Source organism: Lissotriton vulgaris, chromosome 5 (assembly GCF_964263255.1).
Source record: "Lissotriton vulgaris chromosome 5, aLisVul1.2, whole genome shotgun sequence".
Classification (NCBI taxonomy): Eukaryota; Metazoa; Chordata; class Amphibia; order Caudata; family Salamandridae; genus Lissotriton; species Lissotriton vulgaris.
This window is the reverse complement of record NC_141693.1, coordinates 1,336,518,668-1,336,535,380: the sequence shown is the minus strand read 5'-3', so window position 1 is coordinate 1,336,535,380 and position 16,713 is coordinate 1,336,518,668. Positions and strand designations below refer to the sequence as shown.

The 16,713-nt window shown below is 55.4% G+C and overlaps 1 protein-coding gene across 1 annotated transcript in view; it reads left to right on the top strand.

Annotated features, from left to right (window-relative positions):
• Nucleotides 1–16,713, top strand: part of TBC1D22B (TBC1 domain family member 22B) — a 416,082-nt gene that overhangs the window by 126,443 nt on the left and 272,926 nt on the right. The gene's annotated exons all lie outside the window — the stretch shown is intronic.

The following is a 16,713-nucleotide window of genomic DNA, read 5'->3' as shown; positions in this document are numbered from 1 at the left end:
GACAAGCGCTGAGAGATCGCTCCACACTCGAGACGCAAGAAGGGCAGTGATGCACTACATTGAAAGGACGAAGGAACACAGAAAGACAAAACAGTTCTTCGTATCCTTCGCAAACTGTAACCTGGGTAGACCAGTGACTAAAAACACCATAGCTCGATGGATCGCACAAACAATACAATTCTGCCACAAGCAAGCGGGCCAGGAGCTAACAGGAGGGGCACAGGCCCACTCAACCAGGAAGAAAGGAGCAACAATTGCCTTTCTGGCCAACACACCAATTCAGGACATATGCCTGGCGGCAACATGGGCTTCAGTGCACACGTTCACTAAGCACTATTGCGTGGATGTACAGATGAACAAGGAAGCACAAGTAGGACAAAGAGTGCTTCAACATATATTCAACAACCAACGCTCATCTTCCACCCAGCCGCCACAAAAGTAACGAAACCGCTACAAAATCTATGCACAGCATAGTGAATCCAGAAAGATTCACGCTGCAAAACGAATAGTTTCTTACCTGTCTGTGTAGTTTTGCAGCTTGAAGATCTTTCTGGATTCACTAGCGAACCCACCCGCCTCCGCCAGAAAGATGAGGCTGGAGAAGAAGGTGGAAACACATGGAATAGAAAGCAAGTTGAAGCTTACAAGATACGTGAAAAGTATTACGTTGAAGAAAGGTTTAACATACATAGCCATGGATTCACTACAAGGACACAAAAGAAAAAAAAAAGAATCCGAAGATGGCGCCCAAGAGTGGGAGCTTCCGCCGGAAGCATGCCGACATCACCGAAGGTACACCAAATGGTGGGACGTCGACGCCCACCTGGGCTACAAAAAAAAAAGAGAAAAAAGACTACGATTCCGGACCCAACCACCAGATAGCGGAATATGCACAGCATAGTGAATCCAGAAAGATCTTCAAGCTACAAAACTACACCGACAGGTAAGAAACTATTCGTTACATTTTATTTTGAAAGTGATATTTTTTTTAAACCAGAAACTGTTGAAACGGAGGTATTGAAATGGCCTTAATTGGCACGTAATCACCGTTTGGCTAGTGGAAATTAATTTATCATTTGGGTTTCTACTTTTCGTTTGTGGGGTAATTTGTGTTTTTAACTTTCGTTATTCCACAATTTGGCTGCTTTGTATAGTGTACAGATAATGCACTGGTTGAAGCAACTATTGTATGGTGTGTGCAAGCCACTGACATTGTGAGCTTTAGCAAATTGTGCATATAATTGTGCTCCTGTGTGCATTTGTTTTTTATTTGCAATGTGCAAATAAATGCTAGGAGCACATTTCAAATCTAAAAATATATTTTAAATAAGATATTTAAATAGCCCAAAAAAAGAAACTACAATGTGCAGCCTATAACAAAATACAGCACAATAACAAATATTACAGTGAACAAATCTTGTTATTTGAAACACACACAGAATAATCCCAAAAAAGCGTAGCAGCTGTAGTTGCCTTGCTACTCATTTCCGCAGCTTAAGCAGATGATGTTTTAATTTATTCGTGCAACTGGTTAGCTTGTGAATTAGCCTCAAGTCTGGGTAGGAAATAAAATGAATAAAGTTGGTTGTCAACAAAAAAAAACATCCTGGGAGTGTTTTCCCCCTGCTACTTTTACTTCTGAACCTCATCCAAATTTGTCACGCACTATTTTCGGAGGAACAATTTTGTTCTGGGAAGAGTATGTTAGACCAGTTGGTGAAAATGAGATTTTGGGCTTTCCAATTTAGCTCTTTCGAAACCAAGCCATAATCTTTGTTGGGTTTGGTCAGTTAGTTGAGACCTCATGGCAGATGTATCATCATTTTCTTCCCGAAATTGATGCAGGTGATGGTGATTTATGTCGTTTGTGGGAGAGTTAAGTATATGACCATAAAGTAATCCGTTTGGACGTTGCTGCTAACATGGAACACATTTTTGATATACAGATCTCTGAAAGAAACAGATTAGTATTAGATTCCTTACCTTAGAATATCCCCAGGCGTCAGACTGGATCCGGAAACTTTTGTGTAGCAGTACCCCTGCGCGTCGGTAGGCGTTGTCTGCGGCTCCGCGTCCGGCATCGTAGGTGCAGGGATGACGGCACTGGAGTACTTAGACGCCGCCCTCGCGCGCTGACGTCAGTTCTTCCTTTTTTCCGCGCCAACTAACGCAGATCCGGAAAAAGTGGTACCCCTTAGCCAATTTTTGACTAAACTTTTTCGATCATTTTTGATCCTTTTCGAAGTCTAACGACTCAGATGGTGCCGGTAGAGATGCCCGGGTTTAAACCCTGCGCTGACTGCGACCGACTGATGTTGGTTACCGGCCCCCACCGCCGGTGTCTTCATTGCCTGGGCCTCGATCACGACGACAAGGCCTGCTCCGACTGTCGAGCCCTGACGTCTAAAGCTAGGCGGGAGGGGGGGGCGTGGCTTGGACGCCGATCGGGATGGCGGCGTGAGCTCGCAGCTCCGCGCGGAATCCCGCTAATTCTCCTGTTTTCGGTACCCTAGGCGACCCGGAGACGACGCTTCTGCCCTCTGAAGTGTAAGGGGACAGCCGGGCACGACCGGAGAGTCGCTGGGGGACTGCTGGCCCCGAGGAGACCGAGTCGAAGAGACGGCCGAGGTGTTGCCGAGGGTGCGAAGAAAATGGCGGCGAGGAGGTCGGACGGCCCCGAACTTCAGCCCTGAGCCAAGTTGTCGCCGACTGGCAAGAGATCCTGCAATCGACTGATCGAGGCACTAGGATCTGCGGTGCTGTGTCCTGAGACTAGGGGGCGCTGCCTTGCCTCGCCCGGACCTTGGGGACCCTCGCTGGCCGCCGCCCTAAGATTCATCCTTCCCCCCTCAGATTTCCGAGGGGGTCAGCTGAACGAAGTTCGTCAAGCTGGTCATTGCTCCTGAGAGCATCGGTGGCGACATTGCACTGCCCGGTACCAGGGGGCTGGCACTGAACTACGAGCGCCGACACAAAACGGGCTCCTGGACCTGTGACGCAGCACCCTGGAATGGCGGCGATCGGCTGGGCGAGATCCCCTCCCCGGAGCTGGACTAAGAACAGCGGCTGAACCGGCGTTTGGATGCCATACTTGATGCGATCACCTCGACCAAGGAGGCATTGCACCAAGACATCGCCCAAGTGGCCACGGGCCTGGGGCTGCTACGCGCGGATCACGCGAAGCTGGCGGATAGGGTCAAGGACCATGACCAACTGTTGCTGGACCTGAAGCCATCGGTGGTGACCGCGGAGCACAGGATCACGGACATATTGGCCCGGTTGGACTCGCTGGAGCGACGGGCGGAGGATGCCGAAGGCCGCAATCGACGGAACAACGTGCGGGTCGTAGGCCTGCCGGAACGGATTGAGGGGGAGGATGCGGTGGCCTATATGGAGAACTGGTTCCGCACTGTGGTAGCGCCGGAGGGGCTTACTCCTTTTTTCACTCTGGAGCGAGCTCACCGGGTACCCGCTCGCCCGCCGGGGCTTGGCCGCCCCCCCCCCCGACCGATGGTGGTGCGGCTCCTCCATTACAAGGACCGGGATCTCCTCATCCAGCGGGCCAGGATGTCGGGCCCTTATGAGGTGGAGAACAGTAAGGTCACGATCTTCCCGGACTACACTCAAGCGGTCCAGAAGAACAGGGCATCGTTCCTAGCTGTGAAGAAGGAGCTCAGGGAGGAAGGCATCCAGTACTCCTTGCTCTACCCGGCTAAGCTGCGGATCATAATGGATGGCACTACGCACTTTTTTCAGACTCCGGATGAAGTTTGGCAATGGCTGGAGTCGTATAGAGCGGGGACGGACAGATCGCATAAAAGTAGGCGAGACCAACCCAAGCAGCCCCGGGTGAGGCAATCGCAGCGCATCAGATCCCGCAACAGGCGCCAGCGGGAGAAACGGGAGGCTCAAATGGCGGCGGAGAAGAGGGATGCACTCGCAGCGACGGCGGCCATTACGGGGTCGCAACAGAACAGTGAACTGGCAGAAACGGACTCGGACGGGGAAGGCAGCAGGACGGGAGAGGAACTTTCAGAGGCGGAAAGCTCGAAGGGGCCGATAGTGACCCCACAGACATCGGATGGCATATTTTGCGGCTGAGACTGTATTGGGACTAGATCGAGACTTCATGGTAGGGTGGTATCCTGTTGATGGAGGTCGGGATGCCGGATGGGGGGGCTGTGTGCTTAGTGGTAGGGGATGAAGGCGCGGGGCGCGGGCTCCACTAGCTGGGGTCGGCGGTAACTCACCCCCCTTGGGCCCTTAAGGCCGACTGTGGTGGAGACCACAGGGTAAGAGTGTGAGAAGTAGGTTCAAGGTTTGGATGGGGGCGGACATTGGGTTCGTGTGCTCTGTCCTGGGGAATGGGGTTTGGGGAGTTTTTCTGTTTTGGGTGTGTTCGGGGGGGGGCAACTGCATTGGGGGGGCTATGAACCTTCGTTATTTGATTCGGACTGTACGAAGCTTGAATGGGGACATTACCTAATTTGAAATGCCTGACGTGGAATGTCCGGGGGCTGCGAACTATGGTGAAACGTCACAAAGTCCATGCATACCTAGTGCGCAGGGGGGTTCAGATCGCTATGCTACAGAAGACTCATCTCACCAAAAAAGAGTGCGCTGCTTTGCAGAAAAGATGGCGGGCCAGGTGTTCGGCACCACTTACTCAGCGTATGCCAGGGGGGTGTTGATCTGGGTGAGGGCGGGGATACCCTTTCAGGTGCTGAATCAAGTCGTGGATCCAGATGGCCGGTTTGTGGCGGTGGAGGGGAGGTTATATGGGCGGGATGTGGTTTTCTGCTGTGTATATGCGCCGAACACTGATCAAGCTCGATACTTTGATGGCCTCTCGGGGTCCTTGGCCTCTTTCCTGGCGGGCCCGATAGTGTTAGGGGGGGACTTCAATTCGATCACGGATGTGGCTCTGGATAGGTCCCATCCCCCCCTGGTGGACTCCCCGGTGCGCAGGTTGGCCGCGCACAGGAAGGACTGGCAGGATAGATGGGGGTTGCTGGATGTCTGGAGGGAGCGGCACAGGGAAGCCAGGGATTATTCCTTTTACTCGGCTCTCCATGATCTGCATGTCAGGATTGATTCGGTGCTCTGTGGTGGATCCCTAGCCCCATTGATTTCCCATGCGGAGTACCTGGCTAGGACTATCTCAGATCATAACCCCCTATTGGTACACATTCAGTGGCAGCAAGAGCGCTCAGTGATACCAACATGGCGGCTTCGGCCGGAGACGCTTGAGGATTCTGTGTTCAGCGACGCGGTTCAGCAAGGCATTGATAGCTATTTCGGAGTGAATGAGGGCACGGCCACGAGTAGGTCCACTGAATGGGATGAAATGAAAGTGGTGGTGAGAGGGGTGTGTTTGGGTAGGTTTTCGAATGCTTGCACGACTGTGTTGAACGCACTCATGAAAGCGGAAGAGACTTTGAGGGACTTGGAGCGCCGCAGGCCGGCTAGGCCAGATTTGCAGACCCAGTTATTGGAAGCGAAGGAAGTGGTTGCCACCGAGACGGAACGTTTGAGGTGCTATGACTACAGGCAGTACATCATCAGGGCACATGCGGAAAGGGACAAGGTGGGCACCCTCTTGGCCAGACTAGCTAACCCGGAACTTAGGGGCTGCCCGATCCTCAGCATTAGTAACGCGCGGGGGGAGATGGTGTACTCCCAGGCAGCGGTATTGGAACGTTTTAGGGGGTATTATGAGGAATTGTACCAGAGTCAGCTGGGAGTGGGGGTTCAGGACATTGCGGAATACCTGGGGGAGAGGCAGCTTCCGGTCATGGACGGGGAGGATGCGAAGGAGCTGGGTAGCCCGATCACGCTCACAGAAATACGGGTGGCCATCAAACATATGGCCCGTACGCCCGGGGTGGACGGACTGCCGATTGAATTTTATCAACAGTATGTGGCCAGCTTGGCCCCCAGGCTGCTGGTGGTGTATACGGAAGCTTTTGAGGTTGGGGAATTGCCTGGGTCCATGCGAGAGGCCTTGATTGTACCGCTCCTAAAGCCTGGCCGGGATGCGACGGATGTGAGGTCCTATCGCCCGCTATCCATGCTGACGGTGGATTACAAGATTCTGAGCCGAATCCTAGCCACCAGGCTGGCCCCACACATGACGGGCCTGGTACACATGGACCAGGCCGGGTTTATACCCACGAGGAGCACGGCGCTGAATATTCGCCGCCTAGTGGGAATAATGGACGCCATCTTGGACGGGGAGGGAGCTCCGGCGGTCCTGTCAGTAGACATCGAGAAGGCCTTTGATAGCTTGGAATGGTCTTTCCTGGATGGAGTGTTAGAGAGGTTTGGCATGGGCGAGGGGTTCCGCAGGTGGACGAGGGTCTTATATACCTCGGCGACGGCGAGAGTGCGATTGGGCGGCCTGGTGTCTGCGGCGTACCCGGTGGGCAGGGGCACGCAACAGGGATGTTCTCTGTCCCCCCTATTGTTTGCTCTGGCGATGGAACCTTTGGCGGTCCATGCGAGGTCGGGTGACAGGTACGCGGGGATAGCCAGCGGCGGGCAGTGGCATTATATATCGCTCTATGCGGCTGACTTGCTCCTGTACCTCGCTGACACCACGCGGGCATTGGACGGAGCGATGGATCTGTTGTCGGAGTTTGGCCGGCTGTCGGGCCTTAAGGTCAATTGGGCGAAGACTTGTGTGTTCCCGCTGCGAGCGGGATCGCCAGACCCCGGCGGCGATTTGGGCGTGGTATGGGAGCCATCTTGTTTCACCTATCTGGGAGTTTGCATCTACCACGCAACTGCGGACCTATTGGAGGGCAACATTGGTCGATGTGTCCGGGCACTGAGGGGCAGCTTGTCTTTCTGGTCGACTCTCCCGCTGACGGTTCTGGGTAGGATCGCACTTTTAAAAATGGTGGCGCTCCCCCGCTTCCTCTATTATTTCCGGACGCTGCCTGTCTGGATTCCTCAGGGGGTCTTTAGAGACCTGAGGTCAATGATTATTGGCTTCCTATGGGGGCATGGCCGCCGTAGAGTGGCCCTGAGCACGCTACTTCGCCCCAAGATAGAAGGGGGCATGGCTGTGCCCGATTTCGAGCTGTATTATCTAGCGGCGCAGTTGCAGGTCCTTACACAGAACGTGGCTAGGGTGTTTCGGGGCCCAGAGGAGGACCGGGATCGGGGGATACAACGCCACGTGCTGTCCTATATTATCATGCTCGAGTTGCGGGCCCTCACCATGGAGGAGCGGACGCTCCGGCTGTGCTGGCAGAGGAGCCTTCGTAGAGCGAAGGCGTTGCGGCCTTATGCACCGGAGATCCCGATCGGCATGCTGACGGCCTTGCCGCACGGGGGAGATTGGTCCCCATTGCTAGATTGGGAAGAGGCGGGACTGCAGGTAGTAGGCGACCTATACATAGACGGGGCTTTGGCACCGTTCGAAGCGCTTCGGGACCAGTTCGGGCTGCCCGACGGGGGGTTCCTCCTACACGCGGCGGTGGTGGCTGCCATACAGAAGCACTGGAAAGGGGGGCTCATGGAACCGACAACGACTATGGCGTGCCAATATGTGGTGATGGCGGCAGGTACGTTCAAAGCTGTGACGTGCCTCCATAACAGGATGCTGAATGAGGGACTGGAGCCGCTCCAAGGGCTCAAGACTAAATGGGAGGAGAGCGTGGGCCGACCCATACCGGATACGGCATGGGGCCACATCCTGCGGCGCACGTGGAAGGGCACGAGAAATGCGCGCTTTCAGCAAGTACATTTCTATGTGCTTCATAGGGCCTACTTAACTCCTGAGAAATTACAGCGGTACTTCCAGGTGCCGGATGCCCGATGCCCACGGTGTTCGTCTCTGGGAGCGGACATGGATCATTTGTTTTGGGGGTGCTCGCACTTGGGGGCCTATTGGGCGGAGGTAGGGGAACTCCTGAACGAAGTGACAGACAGGGAGGTGGAATTCGATATGGCGGCGTGCCTGCTGCTCTGGTTCCCGCACACCAAACACACCAAGGTGACGAGCAAATTCATTGACCTGGGTCTGATATTGGCGCAGAGGGAAATATCGTGGCATTGGAAGTCCAGGGGGGGGGCCCTCACTGCGTAGATGGAAGAATGAATTGCTGCGGTGGTCTGACTGCGAGAGTGTGCTCCGGATGAAGCAGGCTGTCAAGATGGGGAATGAGAGGGCATTGGATGCGGCGCGTGCATGGGAGTTAGTGGTGCAGGCCCTGCGTGATTCTTTGGTAGAGGATGAGGATGGTGAGAATTAAGCCGGTGGACACCGCGGGGCGAACACAACAGTATTATAACTCGCACTGTAGGGGATCCATCCAACTCGACAGGACGAGGCATACACCTTAGCAGTTGCCAGGGGGGGCTTTGGGGGGGTTGGTTAATGGGAGTTTGGGGTGGGTCGGAAGCCATTAGATGGTAGCCCGCCAGGGCACCTTGACTCTACTAGGATGGTGGATACTGTGTGGAGTGCGGAATGGCTGGGGGGAAGCGGCCAGGCATGACAGAACCATAGCGCCTAGGGCAGGTCCCGACATGGGCGGTACCACTGATTATCACTGGGATGGCTGACGGGAGCGATGTTGAGGGTGGGGGGGTAAAAGCAGATACGTAAAACGACATTTCAACCATGGTCCCTATGGGACGAGCACCGTGATGTTTTCCTATTGAATGGAGTAATATGCCGCCCGGCCTCCGGGATGCGGGCTGAATGGCTGTGTACGATTTGGGTTTTTTATTGAACGGGGGGATGTCACGAGTGAACTGGCTGACTAATTGTATCCTGTGGTTTATAACTCTGCAATAAAAATATATTTAAAAAAAAAAATAAAGCTAGGCGGGAGTGGTCCCGCAAGCGACTCGAGCTCCGGCAGTTGTCCTCGAGGTCCCGGTCCGCGAGGAGGTCGAGGGACCGGTCGCGGGGTCGGAGCCACCATAGCTCCTGGAGTCGTCCTCGGTCTTTGGGCTCGAAGTCTTCAGGTAAGCACAAGAAGTCGAAGAGACGTCATCGCTCTTCCGACTCGTGCGATGCGGCCGGGGGTTCGGGCTATACCGTCCGGAGCCGCGGGCGTCACAGCCTGCTTCATACCCATCAGTCCCTGGGCAGAACGCGATGCCGGAGGAGATCGAGTCCTTCCTCACGGCCATGTGGTCGCTCACTCCTCCGTCGGGCTCCGCAGCGCCTTCGGGCCCAGCGGCCCCAACTGGGGGTCCCAGCGGGTCGGGCTCTTCGGCCCGACGCCGTCGGGTGCTTTGGTCCCGCCGCCGCCGGTGACTTCAATCCCGGCGCCGCAGGTCCCCGCAGGGTCCTGGTCCGGGTCCTGGTTCGGATCCGGGTCGTCGCCGATCGACCTCGCCGGCGTGGGTTCCCAGGGTGTCGCCCCCGGGGCCGCCTCCGGGCGGCACCATCCCCGATCCCTCCCTCGATTCGGGTCCGGCGCCGCTCTCGACGCCACTCTTGACGCCTATGGGAGATTTCTACTTCTATGACCCGACCCCATCCTTTGGTCCTGAGTCTGAGGAGATGGGTGGCGAGGGGGATTGGGAGTGGTCTGAGGACCCTCTGGCACAGGAGTGCCCGTCTTATCAGGACTGGACCGGTGAGCTAGGGGAGGCCAGTGGTCTGGACACCTCGCTGGACACTGGTTTTGTCTCCCCTCCTACCTTGGCTACGGAGGAGGGGGCTGCCTATAGTGTGTTATTGACGCGGGTGGCAAAGGACTTGGGCCTGGAGCTCCCCATCGCGGCCGTGAGGACTAACCTCCTCACTGAGGTCCTTAAACCGCAGGCAAGCTCGGACAAGCCTCTGCTGCCGTTTAATAAGGCCTTGTCTGACGTTCTTCTGGGCACTTGGTCCAAGCCCGCTAAAGGTCAGCCTGTAGAGAGGAACATGGCCAGACGCCACCGCCCGGCTCCGGGCGACCCGTGCTTCCTGTCCACCCATCCCACACCGAGAGCCTGGTCATCCAGGCCTCTAACTCCCGACGGCTCCCCCGATCGGGAATCCAAGAGGTACGAGCAATACGGAAAAAAGGTATTCTCCTCCTTGAGTTTAGGGCTGCGGTCAGTCAACACCGCGTGCCTCTTGGGCCGTTATACCCACTCTCTGTGGGACACGGTCGCTGACGTGCTGCCACAATGTCTGGCGGAGGTCCAGACTAAACTCGCTCAAGCCCTTGCGGAGGGTCGAGATGCAGCACGGTACTCCATCTGGTGTGGACTGGATACCACGGACTCTCTGGGCAGAGCGATGGCAACGACGGTGGCGATTCGTCGCCACGCCTGGTTGAGGTCAGCCAGCTTTTCGGCTGATGTCCAGAACACCCTTATGGACATGCCGTTTGATGGCCGTCGCCTCTTTGGCGACAAAGCAGACCATGCACTTGAGCGCTTTAAGGACTCCAGGGCTACGGCCGAGTCCTTGGGCCTCTCGGCCCACGCCAGCAAACGGCTGCTTTTCGCTCCTTTCGTGGCCAAGGAAGGGGCGCCCCAACACGTCCTGCCAGCCACGGGCCGCAGACTACCGTCCAGCGTGGTGGCGGACGTGGAAACCGCTCTGGCGGCGGTCGGGGACAACGGCGAGGCCAGTCCACATGCGCCCCTGCAGCATCCGCCTCAAAACCTTCTTAGTCCGAGCTTTCAGGCCCATGTGACGCCAGTGGGGGGCAGTGTAGGAAGGTGGATACCTGACTATGGTTGCCCCCAACTTTTTTCCTGGTGTTTTGTTGGTTTTCCGACTTAGTTGACCTGGGACCCTGCTATTCAGGGCCCCAGGCCTACTGCTCTCTCTCTAAAATGGATTCCATGTACCTTAGGTACATATGTAATTGGTACTGGGCCACCTTATAGGACCCTGTAACTCGGGGCATAGGTGTACCCAGGGCCTACCAGGGGCTGAAGCATGTATTATGCCACCCCTGGATGGCCATCTAAATCTGACACAACTGGCTGCACGACAGCTGGGGCAAGGTGGTGTAATCACCCTTTGCTTTAGATATAGTATACCTATATCTAACCCTAAAAAATGGACACACAGATTCCTATCAGTCACTCCTATGGCAGGCCTTGACAATCCTGAGTGCTTGGAATCGTGTGAGATGTTGCTCTGGCATGAGCTGAGCCCGTTTGCAGCTTGCGGAACCAAGTCCTAATAGCTGTTCCATGATAACGCATACCATATACTCTTAAGTGCATTATAATCCTCGCAGTTAAATGCTATCTCTGGTATCGCTTTATCAAAACATGTCGAGTAAGGTGTCGTACGAATTGGAATACTAACCCCTCGCCAATTCTGGCGACGGGGTTAGCATTCCACCCTTCTAGAGGGACACGACATGTATGTAACTGTGAACCCCGGTTAAAGTTAACTCGAGCCTCAGCATCACAAAATGGATGCTGCCACCACAGACACGAGTCTGACCCCCTGCAGCTGGGAGTCCTTCCAGCGAGGGGAGCTTGGACAAAGGGTTTCCTGTCAGGGGCGGTGCTAGCACCATCCCAGACAGGGTTTTGTGTATCCAGGGTAGGCAGGGCTTTACAGGAAGGTGACTGCAAGTGGCACCCCGGTGCTCACTATGCATCTGCCGGCTAGAACCAGTTCCAGGGACACACCAGTCCCTGGCCTGGGGAAAGTCCGGCATGGGAGAGGGGTGTAACCACCCCCCTTCCTGGTCCCACCCCTAGGGCAGGACCTAGTCGCGTACCCACCCCTTTCTTTAGGATAAAGGCAGGAGCGTGGACCCTTCCAAACTAGATCATCTTTAAATCAAGAAACTACTTTCCACGAAAGGAACTCTCGACTCTTCTCAAGATTTCTCCCTTGTGACTAAGGAGTAGTCACCCTGCACCCGCAGGCACCATCTAAGAACTCTGCGGTTTGCTGCACGTCCTTCCTCCGGAATCCGACCGACCAGCACGACGAGACCCGGCTTCCCTGGCACCTCTAACCTCTACCTACCTCTACAGCTAAGCTGAGAACCGTAGGTGGGACGAGACCTCGAGGGACCGGCCATCATCAGAACTGCACGACTTCTATCCAGCACGACCGCCGAGGGATCCTCTGGTGAGTGCTTTGGGGTCCGAGAAGCCCCGACCCTGAGCAGCTCCAGCACCGAAGACCAGCCCCCCAGCATCCACGAGATCTGCGTGGGGCCCTTCTGCTTTTTGGCTGCTCACCGCGTTGTCTGGCTACTAGCCCGCTGGCTTGTGGCCTTCCCGACGACAACCGACGACATCACCACTGCTGGTCTGGTTGCTCCAGACTGGCCCTGGCTCCCTTCCAAAAGAGGAGCACCCCGGACCCTCCTGGTCCACTCCAGACGCCATTTTAGGTCCACCGCGTGGGCTTGAATTTGCCAAGACTTGTTGCCCCAATCCTGGGTCCAGCGACGTCGACCGCATCAACCATCGTGGGACAGCTCGCACCTCCATCCTGGTCGCCGACAACGCCTCCTGGTCTGTGAGACTGCAGAGCCCAGCGTTGCCCACTCACCTGGTCGAGGTGACTTCGCCCGGTGCCATCCTGGTGCCCACACAATCACTGGCTAGTGATTAAGAACTTGGTCCCCTCTGCTTTCAGGTGTCATCCATCTTCGATCCAGGCTTGGATCACTTCGAACTTCAACACTGGTCGCCTGCCAGCAACTTCTTTCTTCAGGCTCCATAGACTGCAACGAGGATTCCCGACGTCTTTCCAGACCTATGCATCCGCAGCCCCTGGGCTAGGTAACCTCGGCATTTCGGTGCCCCAGCATAGCCTCACTATCCAAGGGTCCAGATCCACTTTCGTTTTCAGCCTAACTAGTCGGGTTCGCCCGAGAACAGTAACTTTGCTTTTACTAGCCTCCATAGACTTTGTCCCGCATCCCGCGTGAGAGTGCACACTCTGCACCCGAGTCCCCTAGGCCTCCTACTAGTGATCAGAAGGTTCAGTAACGTAGTCCTAGCGATTCCAAACCCTATTAGTCCAGTATTTACCTGCTAGTCATTTCGCATTCCACTTTCATAGTATATGGTTTTTCGTGCCCCTCGGGCATCTGTGTAAATTGTGCAACTTAAAGTATTTTCGTAAGAGTTTTGTTGTGTGCTTAGTACCCTGTCCTCATAAAGAGTACAGGGCCGTTGTGATCTAAATAAATACACTGTTTATTTTCATAACACTTGTGTGGTGTCCTTTCACTTGGTGTTCAAGGGGTATATGTGATGGTATAAAAGCTGGCTTAACACGCCCTCTAGAGTTTAGCCCGAAGACTGCTCGTATCTATGCTACTAGGATAGCTGGTCTATAAGGTTGACTTACAACCAATCATCAATAAGGGTTGTTTGGACTGATACAAAGTGCTCACTAGAATAGTGAACATTATATATCAGGCCAACTTCTCACAAGCAGGGTTCGCCATCACCACCTCCACTGGCGCACTGTCACATCGGATAGGTGGGTGCTGCAAATCGTTCGAAGGGGCTACTCCTTCCCCTTCGAGGCGACCCCTCCAGCCATGCCACCGCGATACCACCTCGTATCGGGGGCCAAGGGGGCCATCTCGCGTTCCTGGACCAGAAGTAGGGTGTGGTTGTTACTCCCACTACTTTCTGGTTCCCAAGAAGGGCAAAGGGGGCCTACGCCCTATCTTGGACCTGCGGAACGTCAACGGCTTCCTCCGACAGGAGAAGTTAAAGATGCTGACACTAGCTCAGGTCCTAGCTGCCCTGGACCCTGGAGACTGGATGGTAGTGTTAGACTTGCAGGACGCTTATTTTCATCTCCCCATCCTGCCGGCCCACCATCGTTACCTGCGGTTCACGGTAGGCCACGAGCACTTTCAGTTTACTCTGCTCCCCTTTTGGCCTTACCAGCTCCCCACGGGTGTTCACGAAAGTGATGGCGGTGGTCGCAGCTCATCTGCGCAGGTTAGGGGTTTCAGTCTTCCCCTACCTCGATGACTGGTTGTTGAAGGCGGGCTCGCTCCAGACAGTCGTCAGCCACCTCCAGACTACGACCGACCTCCTGCACCTGCTGGGTTCTCCATCAATGTGCCGAAGTCACACCTGTGCCCCTCTGAGAAGCTCCTCTTCATCAGAGCGGTTCTGGACTCGGCGCAGTTTCGGGTTTATCCTCCCAAGCAGTGGGTTCGGGATATTCAGGCTCTGATTCCGATCTTTCAGCCGTTATCCCGAGTCTCAGTCAGGTTGACGCTGCGGCTTCTGAGGCTGATGGCCTCCTGCATCCTTCTGGTGCATCACGCCCGGTGGCGGATGCGGGCTCTGCAGTGGGACCTGAAGTTTCAGTGGGCCCAGCATTAGGGCAACCTGTCCGACCATGTCTTGATCGCGGAGGGCACTGCAAGACAGTTGCAGTGGTGGCGCACGGACCGGGATTGGGTCAGCGGCAGATCCCTCTTCCTACCCCAACCGGAGCACGTAGTTGTGACGGACGCGTCACTCTAGGGCTGGGGAGGCCACATGAGAGGGGCGGATATCAAAGGCCTCCGGTCTCCGGCGGAGTCCCGGCTCCACATCAACCTTCTGGAGCTGCGGGCGATCCGGCTTGCACTGAAGGCATTCCTCCCCTCTGTCCGGGGAAGTGTAGTGCAGGTGTACACGGACAACACCACTGTCATGTGGTACTGCAACAAACAGGGCGGGGTGGGGTCGTGGACCCTATGCCAGGAGGCTCTGCACCTCTGGAAGTGGCTGGAACATCAGGGCGTGACCCTGGTGGTTCAACACCTGGCAGGTTCTCTGAACGCCAGGGCGGACGACCCCAGCAACTCAGCCGTCGGTGCATGATGGATCACGAATGGCGTCTGGATTCGGACGTGGCGCAAGGCCTCTTTCAGCAGTGGGGAGAGCCTTGGTTAGATCTATTCGCTACAGAAGAGAACGCGCAATGTTATCAGTTCTGCGCGTTGGAATTTCCAAGGCGGCACTCGCTCGGAGACCCTTTTCGTCGCGAGTGGAGCTGCGGTCTGTTGTACGCCTTTCCGCCTATACCACTTCTGGCCAGAGTGCTGAAGATCAGGCGCGACCGGGCCCAAGCTATCCTCGTGGCTCCAGACTGGGCACGAAGATACTGGTATCCCGAGCTATTCAGTATGTCTGTCGATCCCCCGTTTCGTCTGCCTCTTCAGGAGGACCTTCTGTTGCAGCACCAGGGGACGGTCCTCCACCCGAACCTGTCCAGTCTCCACCTCCATGCTTGGAGATTGAGCGGCGACAGTTTAGGCCATTTGACCTCAAGTTTGTGCTGTCATTCTGGCAGCCAGGCGTCCCTCCACAAAGTCGGTATACGCCTGCAGGTGGAACAAGTTTGTGGCATGGTGCACAGCAAAGGCTGTGGATCCCCTTTCTGCCCCTCTCTCTGAGGTTCTCCTCTTCAATCCTTCTCTTGCCCAGCAGGGCTCTGCTCTGGGCACTATCAAGGGCTACCTTTCTGCCCTTTCCGCCTTCTTAAGGCTACCTGATCAGCCTTCTTTGTTCAAGTCCCCGGTTGTTAACAGATTCTTAAAGGGCATCACTCATATGTTCCCCCCCTGTTCCTTTTATGATGCATCAGTGGGACTTGAACCTTGTACTTACTTTTGTGATGTGTGCTTCCTTGGAGCCACTTCATAACTGTCCTCTCTGTCTTCTTACCCTTAAGACTGCTTTCCTGGTTGCCATCTCCTCTGCCAGGAGAGTGAGTGAGCTCCAGGCTCTTTCATCCAAGCCTCCCTTCCTTTCTGTCCATCCGGACAAGGTTGTGTTGCGGAAAAGACCCTCTTTCCTGCCCAAGGTAGTCACAGCCTTCCACATCGGGCAGTCCATCACCTTGCCCACCTTCTTTCCGCCTCCGCAACCCTCTAAAGAGGAAGAGCGGCTCCACCGTCTGGACCCAAAACCTGTGCTCTCATTCTATTTGGATCGCACATGCCCGTTCCGGGTGGATGACAAACTCTTTGTTGGTTACGTGGGTGCTAAGAAAGGTCGGGCGGTGCACAAGCGGACAATCTCTCAGTGGGTTGTGTTGTGCATCAAGGTATGCTACTCTTTGGCTAAAAAGGATCCTCCTGTTGGGCTGAGAGCCCATTCCACTCGGGCCACGGCGGCTACTACTGCCCTGGGCTGGGGAGTCCCCTTGCAGGACATCTGCCAGGCATCTACGTGGGCCTCACTGCACACGTTCGCAAGACACTACTGCCTGGACAGCCAAGTCCGGAGGGACGGCTTCTTTGGCTGTTCCGTCCTCCAGGACTTTCTGGTGTGATTATTGGTTCGCAGACCCACCACTGGGGTTGGTATTGCTGGGGTATCTATTCTAAGGTAAGGAATCTAATACTAACCTGTTTCTTTCAGATGCACAAGTTACTTACCTTCGGTAACGATATATCTGTAAGAAACAGTAGTTAGTATTAGATTCCTTACTGCCCCTCCCTTCCTTCCCGTTCTGTGAACCGATATCTAGGGCTAAGGCCATCCCCTTTCAGGGCCCTAGTTTCATGGCACCTGTGTTGGTTTTTATCATGGCTCTGCGTTTCTGCCGCGGAAAAGCTGTGTATAAGAACTGACGTCAGCGCGCGAGGACGGCATCTAAGTACTCCGGCGACGTCATCCCGGCGCCTACGACGACGGACGCAAAGCCGCAGACGATGCCTAACAACGCGCAGGGGTACGGCTACGCAAAAGTTTCCGGATCCAGTCTGACGCCTGGGGATATTCTAAGGTAAGGAATCTAAT